Genomic DNA, 8,971 nt, shown 5'->3' on the forward strand with positions numbered 1-8,971 from the left:
ACTTAATGATGGCATTGGAGCTATGTGTTGCCACACAGTCATGTGTGTACAAGGAATACAAGAGTGGGCTGAGAACACAGCCCTGTGGGGCTCCAGTGTTGAGGGTCAGTGATGAGGAGATGTTGCTGCCTATTCTAACCACCTGGCGTCTGCTTGACAGGAAGTCCAGGATCCAGCTGCACAGCAAGCTGTTTAAACCCAGAGCCCGGAGTTTCTCATCTAGCTTGGAGGGCACTATGGTGTTGAATGCTGAGCTGTAGTCTACAAACAGCATTCTCACATAAGTGTTCTTTTTTTCCAGGTGGGAGAGAGCAGTGTGTAGTGTAGATGCAATGGCATCATCAGTGGAGCGATTGTTGCGGTAAGCAAACTGCAATGGGTCTAGAGAGAGAGGCAGCACAGAGCAGATGTAATCTCTGATTAGTCTCTCAAAGCATTTGCTGATAATGGGGGTCAGAGCAACAGGACGCCAGTCATTTAAGCAAGTTATATTTGATTGCTTTGGAACAGGCACAATGGTGGATGTTTTAAAGCATGTGGGGACTACAGACAAAGAGAGGGAAAGGTTGAAAACGTCCGTAAAAACACCAGCCAGCTGGTTCACGCACGCTCTGATGACACGGCCCGGAATGCCGTCTTGGCCCGCGGCTTTGCGGATATTCACCCGTCGGAAGGATCGGGTTACATCCGCTACAGAGACGGAGAGTGAACTAACCTCTGTAGCTTCGGCCGCGAGAGCTCTCGCCGCGAGGGCGGTGTTATTTCCCTCAAAACGAACATAAAAAGTATTTAGCTCATCCGGGAGAGAGGCAGCGGTGTTCATGGCGGAGTTTTTATTCCCTTTAAAGTCCGTGATGATGTTAATTCCCTGCCACATGCTTCTAGAGTTGGTGGTGTTAAACTGTCCTTCAATCTTGTTCCTGTACTGGCGTTTTGCTGTTCTGATAGTTTTTCGGAGGGCATAACTGGCTTGTTTATGCTCCTCTGCGTTCCCATCTGCCAAATGAATAAATGTAAATGTATTTTGTCATCAAAAGCACTCATTGTATCAACGCAGAACCTTGTGAACATTAGGGAGTCTATCAACTTTGCATGAATGTAACTGTCCAGTTTTAAAAGGTTTAGGTGTTGTTTATTAGGCTTAAAACAAATCAAGCGTAGCATCAGTTCAGGCAGGTCACGTGAGTCAAGCTCGCAATCAGCTGATGCTCACCCTGTTCATTACCAATACAATTCAGATGCTTATCAGAAATGTCCTTTTTAAGTCCTCCATTTATTCATTGCCTTAGCTGCCTTTCCATTGCATGGATGCAAGCTGCACTTAACACCCTCCTCCATCCACAGCTCCACTCTTGTATGGCAGCTTTTCTTTTAATTTCCTCTACATTTGTCTTGTGTTCTGTGCTACAATTTTTCACGAGTTTGGAATTCCTATCTTCCATGTGTTATTGCAACTTGTTCTTGGTTAATCAAATTGATATACAGTATATGAAGTTCTTTAAGTGTACATTTAGTCTATAATGCAACGAAGTATTGTACCACGTTGCACTGTCAGTATGTTTAATTTTTTTTTAAACAATGTTGTAATGATTCTGCTGGATCTGTTCTATTACCCCTGGGGTTTTTATTTGCTGCACTCCCTGCTCCGTCCATGCATGGCTGCAGAGAGAGTTGGCCCAGAACAGAACCATACCGCCAAAACCAACAGATTGCTTTAATTGTCTATAATTGAATAAAGTATTGATTCAAGTATTTTAAGTCAAGTATTGATTTAACGGAAGTGTTCCTGACTGAACTAGCTCGCTGAAATAAGTATACATTCTCAGGAAATTGAAAAACAGTAAATAAATAGTTGAGATTACAGAGTCCATCTCCAAGTACCTGCTGACAGAGCACTATTTTTAGAGTTTTACAGTGAGAAGTGTGTCTACAGCCTATCTGGCAGCAAATGACACACACCTCACAAAGCAATTTTAGACCCGTTTATTGTGACACCAGTAGTTTGACCAATAAATTTCAATGCATTTACACAAAAATGATTAGTGTTGGGTTCGAGTCCACCTTAGTCGAGTCCGAGCCAAGTCCGAGTCTTTAAACAATCGAAGCCGAGTCGAGTCCAAGTCCAAAAGGGGCCGAGTCAGACTCAAGACCGAGTCTATAACAGGCTGAGTCAAGTCTGAATTAATCTGTTCATGAATCGGAATTCAAATTGTAACTGTAAACTCAACATCATTATTTTAATATTATTTTAACTTTCACAACTAATAAAAACAATTGTCAATATAAATGTAACACTAACACCTCTGTTGTATTTCATATATATATATTTTATATTATATTTATATTAGTTTCCTGCTGAACAAACTTCAGAGTGGTTTCAGAATGAAAGCATATGCTTTAGGTGTATGAAGACAAAACTGTCCTTCAACACACTTCTTATTGCATTCTGCTGACATTTCAGTTATTTGTTGCATTTCCCCTCCACACAAACATAGACTAAAGAAAGTGAAAACTGCGTTAGTCATTACAACCTGAGTTATTATTGTTTCGAATTTTATTTCTACTTCTTTTCAATTTGTCCTTTCAATTTAGTTTAGTTTTATCTAAAATGATCCCTATCTAAAGAAATAATATATACTGAGATTTCTTTTTTGTCTCTATCTGCCAACTGGTTTGGGAAAATAATGAGTCAACACGTAATTAGCACTCGCTGAGAAGTTATATCTCACAACGTGACTGCAAATACTACATCCGAAAACACTGGTAAAGCCCACTGCTATTATTAGGGCCATTTAACTCGGACATGATTGTTAATTCACAGAAAATGTGGGGCAGTTCTGCGCACTGCTTGTGCACCTAAAACCCTGATGTGTCTGTGTGTTATTGTTTAAAAAAAAATAAGAGGTATCATAAACATGTATTTAGTACTACCTTGAAGAAGCTATTTGACAACAGATACTCACATATATTCCACAAGACAAAATGGTAACTGAATTTAAACAAATGATCCGGTTCAAAAGTTTACATTCCCTTGTTTCTAAAAGGATTAGTTCACCCAAACATGAAAATTCAGTCATTGTTTACTCACCCCTGTGTTGTTACAACTCCATATGATTTTCTTTCTTTTTCTTAACACAAAGGGAGATATTGTGAAAAAAATAAATAAATTGTGCTCAGTGATGTCACACAATGGCAGTTTATGGTGACCACTTCTTCAAGCTTCAAAATTCAGAAGTCTAATAAATTATTGTGTGTGACTCATGTCTTGTTCTGAAGTAAAACGATAAGGTTTGGTGAGAAACAAACTGAAATCTGATGTGTTATTAAGTAAAACTCTTGACCGACCATTGATCTCCTGTGCGCGTTCATGAGACAGACTGCACGCGAGCTTTAGAGCTACTGGCACGAGAGCAAACCCTTTAATATGGTGTTTTGCTTTCTCTATGATTAATGACTGTTTGTATAATAATTGTTCATGAGTCCCTGCTTTGTCCTGAGCTGTGAAGCTGCCCACTTTTCTTAACAAAAATACTATACATTCTTTGGTTTCCCAGCATCTTCTGCACATTTGAGTTCTTCCCAACAGTGGCTAAATGATATAGACATCCAGCTTTTGACACTTAGGACAATTGATGGACACATACACAACTATTGCAAAAGGTGCAAACATTCATTGATACTTTTTTTTTTTTTTAAGAAAAAGGACGGACGTGTCAAAATGTTTTGTGGTAATCAACATTATGCTACAAATGCTGTTGATTGAACTTAACATGTATTGAACCCAGAATATTCCTTTAAGTGCTTGTACTATGTAAAAAGTGCAGTGCAGGTGTCTGAATGTGACACTTATTCACTGATTTACCTCCATGCTCACGGGGAAAATGCACATTATGGAAACACCTCGCTTACATTCTCACGTGTTGCGCGAAGACATGCATTTTTGCATTATTTTGGGCATTTGCGCTGACCTACAAGACGATAAAGTGCATGACGTCATTGCCATGGTAACCAGATACATTTCAACTGATTTGCTGAAGACTAGAACAAATGTATCGTCAAATCAACGTGCGAACAAAACTGATTTTCTTCTCTGCAAACGATACCAGAGACAAAAGCAATAAGGACAATGAGGAGATTTAATTTAAGAAGAAAAAATCTGTGACCCTACCAAAAACCGGAACTGTCCTGTGTTATAAACCGGGACGTCTGGTCACCCAATCTATAATTAAATTATAAACAAAACATTTCGCTGCCCAAAATAACTTCATATTTCATTGTGCATTTTATTGTGGAATGAACTGTAAAAGAACATATTTAAGCAGCTCGTCAATGCTTTTAAAATAGAAAAACAATAAATAGGTGCTGTTTATCGGTTTTTCAGAAAAATATTTTCCTGACTATTTAAAAAGTTACACAGTTAATTCATGTTTCATTAACTTCTGTTTCGTTATTTGTATTTATTTATTTTGTTCATTTATTTTACAAATCAATTATCATGGACTAGGAAAAAAATCCCGAGTCCCAAAGGCTCGAGTCCGAGTCAAGTCTGAGAAAAAATGCATCCAAGTCCATTAAAATTGGACTCGTAACTCGAACTCGAGTACCCCAACTCTAAAAATTATACTTAAACATTGTCACAGAGACAATAATTTAATTTCTAAAGAGCTGTAGTTACTTAGAAGATTAATATTGAAAGAAAGGTTATATAGTAAACATTACAAAATTTAGAGAATTTTAAACAAGTGGGCCGTTTCATAGCGTTAAGCTTAAACTTTCAAGCATTTAACACATCTAACTTGAGCATAAATGAAGTTCCAAACGTAAATTTGGGAGGAGCTTGTTAATCTAGGCCTTCCATTCAAATCCCGAGGAAATAAAAGCTTGCTTCCCTCGCTCCGCCGACAATTCTTCCGGCATCTGTCCACCTCCCCATCTCCACATTTATATTTCATAATGCCTATATCAATTATTTCACATTGTCCCAAATTACAGTGCTGCAATGGCTGTCTTGCATGCAATTTCTGAAACACCTACCAGATGTTATCATTTATCTGTGGATCCGATATGACAACAATTATATCTGATTAAGAAAAAATGCTTGCATATCGTAAAAAACAGATTAAAAAAACTGCAGATTCACTGCGGATTCGTTCCTGTTTTATAATTGTGGCTGCTCGTTATCAGATGCACCTTTCTCCCAGTACCCCGGTTTGATTTCTCTCCCTATTTATTTTCCCTTCATTTGCTGTCTTGTGCGTTTGCCTTGGCTAGTCCAGCCATTTCTTCTGTCAGTCCTGATACCTTAGCTTGTTTGTTTTTTTGACTTTCCAATTTTTTAAATTATGCCTGTTTTTCTCGACCTCGCTCTCTCTCATATCTCAAGTTCAGATAAGTTCACCTGCCCTGACTGATCTCCCGGTTCCTTAGATTTACACCTGATCTGGATTGCTCTTTTATGAACTGTCCTGGTTCCTCTGCATTTCTCCAATCACTGTCTCAGGAGATAATGTTTTGTTTTGCATTTCTTATTCATGCATTGTTTAATAAAGACTATGAAAGTTTACTCACCACTGCACTTGAGTCTGACAGTACAAACTGGCCACAATGGACTCAGAAGAAAACCCAGTGAGATCAGCAGTGGAGCTACAAGGCGCTTTGTTGGGGAGGCATGAAGAATAACTTGCATCCGCCAAGCAAGTGGTGGACACCCTTGTTGCTGACATCACCAACCAACTACATCATCTCAGGATCAATCGGGATGCCGTTCTGTCCACCGCCACCACCGCCGCCGCTGTGACCGCTCCTCCCCCACCCCCTCACTCTAGAACACATAGTCAATCCTCTGCCCTGTTATGATGGTGAGCCCACAACCTGTCGTGTTTTCTTACCCAGTGCTCTGTTGTGTTCTCTCTCCAGCTTATTATGTTTGCCACAGAGGAAGCCAAGGTAGCATATGTCATCACACTGTTGAATGGCCAGCTTGTGAATGGGTCACCACTAACCGGGAAGTCAAAGCCCAGGTTCTGTGCTACTTTTAAGGACTTTTAGGAGGAGATGATTAGGGTATTCGACCACTCGATCAAAGGGAGGGAGGCAGCACATCACTTGGCTGCGTTACGTTAAGGGGAGCGGTCCGTGGAGGGGTATTCCATCTAGTTCTATACTCTGGTGCCATCCAGTTAGTGGAATGCGGCAGCTCAAATGGATGTTTATGCATGGGCAGAGGAAGTTAAAGATAAGTTATATGCTCAAAATCTTCCCACTCATTCGACGACCTAGTGGCATTGGCCATTCTAGTGGATAATCGCTTGTCTCTTTGTCATTGTAACCGTCTGGTTCTTCCTGCCTGGGGAGAGTCTTAATCTCCATCAGTTCCTTCAACTTCCGGCCCTTTGTCTGAACCCGAGCCCGTGCAGGTGGGCAGAACACACCTCACCACAGACAAGAGGCAGTGCCTGATGAAAAAGTAAATACTGGCGAGCACCACACCTCACTCAACTCCTCCAGCACCCAAACTCTCTTTCCGACCATCCTGCAGTGGGGAAACAATTCACATCAGTGCTTTGTTCTGATTGATTCTGGAGATTAGGTTAACATCCCTGATGCTGATCAGGTGGACCAGATGCGGGATTCCCAGCAAACACCTCCCAACCCCATTGATTGCCAGTGTGCTCAATGGCTAGCCACTCACTGAGGTGTCCAAGATTTCCATCCCTGTGAGTCTTACTATCTCCTGTATTCATCAGGAGAAGATAATATTCTTTTTAATTAACTCTCCTTTTGCGCCCATTGTCCTTGGACATTCCTGTTTGTGTCTACTTAAACCTCACATTAATTGGGCTGATAATTCTGTTAGCTCATGGAGCACATTTTGTTTATCTCACTGTCTTGGCTCTGCCTCGTCTACTGTCTCCTGTCTTTCTGTGTTGCAGTAAGAGGCGGTGAATCACTCAGGGGTGTCGTCCAATTGCCATGATTTGGGGGTGGTTTTCAGTTGGCCCGGGGCCACTTTTCTTCCTCCTTATCGGCTGTATAATTGTGCCTGTCCTTCCACTGAGAGGATGTCTGTATTCCCTGTTTGCACCTGAACATGAGGCAATGGACAATTACCTTAGAGAATCTCTGGCAGCCGGCTGCATTTGCCCTTCCTCTTTACCTGCTGGTGCGGCATTCTTTTTTGGTGATGAAGGACGGTTCCTTGCATCTTTGCATTGACTAACAAGAAGTTAAATGACATAATGATTAAGAACAGGTACTCCAGGACCAGGATTGGGAAACACTGCTCTAAGGTGAGGGCCGTCACTGACTGGCCAGTTCGTGACTCTCACAAAGCTTTCCAAAAATTCTTAGGGTTTGCCAATTTTCATAGAAGATTTATTAAAAATTACAGTCTGGAAGCCATGCCACTGACCGCACTAACTTCCACAAAAACACTCTTTCAGTGGTCCCCCGCGGTTCAGTCCACATTCAGTTTCCTCAAGTCCCGTTTCTCTTCTTCTCTCATTTTGGTGAGACCAGACACTGAAAGGCAGTTCATTGTAGAAGTGGATGCAACAGATGTAGGTGTCAGGACAGTTCTCTCCCATCAATCTCCTGCTGATGAGAAGTTAAATCCCTGTGCTTTCTTCTTTCAACATCTGTCCCCAGCTGAACAGAACTACGACATCAAAAAAGGCGTTGTTGGCAGACAAGTTGGCCTTGGAGGAATGGGGTCACTGGCTGGAGGGAGCGGCTGTTCCATTCCTGGTCTGGATCGACCACAGAAACTTGGAGTATATCCATTCTGCCAAGAGGTTTAACTCCCGGCAGGCTCAATGGGCTCTATTTTTCAGGCGTTTTGACTTCACCCTTTCTTATTGCTCAGGTTCAAAGAACCTTAAACAGTTTGCCCTTTCACATCAGTTTGCTGCAGGGGACGACAGTTCCCTCCCTGACACTGTCCTGTATTCGGATTGTGTTGTTGGGGCTGTCGTCTGGGGAGTTGAGTGGTGCTTGAGGGAGGGCTTGGTTGGGGTCAAGACACATGTGAGGTGTCTGGATGGCCTGCTGTTTGTTCCTGAGTCAGTTCAGGCTGCCGTTCTTCAGTGGGGTAATTTGTTCAGGATGACTTGTCATCCAGGAGTCAGGAGAGCTCTGGCCACTGTCTGCCAGTCATTTTGGTGGCAAGCCATGGTGGAGGACGTCCGCCGGTTTGTGGGGGCTTGCTCGGTCTTTGCTCGTAACAAGTCCAGCAACAAGCAACCCATGGTCCCGGTTTGATTTCTCTCCCTGTTTATTTTCCCTTCATTTGCTGTCTTGTGCCAGGTTGCCTTGTGTTTTTTTATGATAGGGTTGTCAATTTATGAGTAAAATAAGGTCTGTGGTAAAAAAAACTTTTTAAATACTTGGACATTTTGTTCTACAACAAATTACACACAGTCATACCTCAAATGTGAATTTTGGACTACAACCTGAACAGCTATATTGGTTACATCTTTCAAAAGGTTTATTAATTGATTAATGGGAGAATTTTTATTAACCTGCCCATAATTTCCACTGCAATCCATGAGATCATCTAGGAAAAATCAAGTGCCAAAAGAATAAAAATAAGCGTGTTGTTTTAGGAGAACTAAAATTCACTCAGTTATTGAATATTTTTCCTAATTAAAATTCCCCAAAATTATTCAAAAGCCTTTTTTTCCTAACTATGTGATGTAGTATAACCAACAGGAGACCACTGATGTGTAAACTGAATTTGATGGTACTACACTGTATTAGAGTAAAGTTATTGAATATTTTTTCCAATAAAAATTCCCTAAAATTATGCAAAAGCACATTTCTCCGAACTAAGTGTTGTAGTCTAACCAACAGGAGACCACTGATGTTTAAACTGAATTTGATGGTACTACACTGTATTAGAGTAAAGTTATTGAATATTTTTCCCAATAACAATTCCCTACAATTATGCAAAAGCACATATCTCCAAACTAAG

The sequence above is a fragment of the Myxocyprinus asiaticus genome, chromosome 43, assembly GCF_019703515.2.
Source record: "Myxocyprinus asiaticus isolate MX2 ecotype Aquarium Trade chromosome 43, UBuf_Myxa_2, whole genome shotgun sequence".
In the NCBI taxonomy this organism is placed as follows: domain Eukaryota; kingdom Metazoa; phylum Chordata; class Actinopteri; order Cypriniformes; family Catostomidae; genus Myxocyprinus; species Myxocyprinus asiaticus.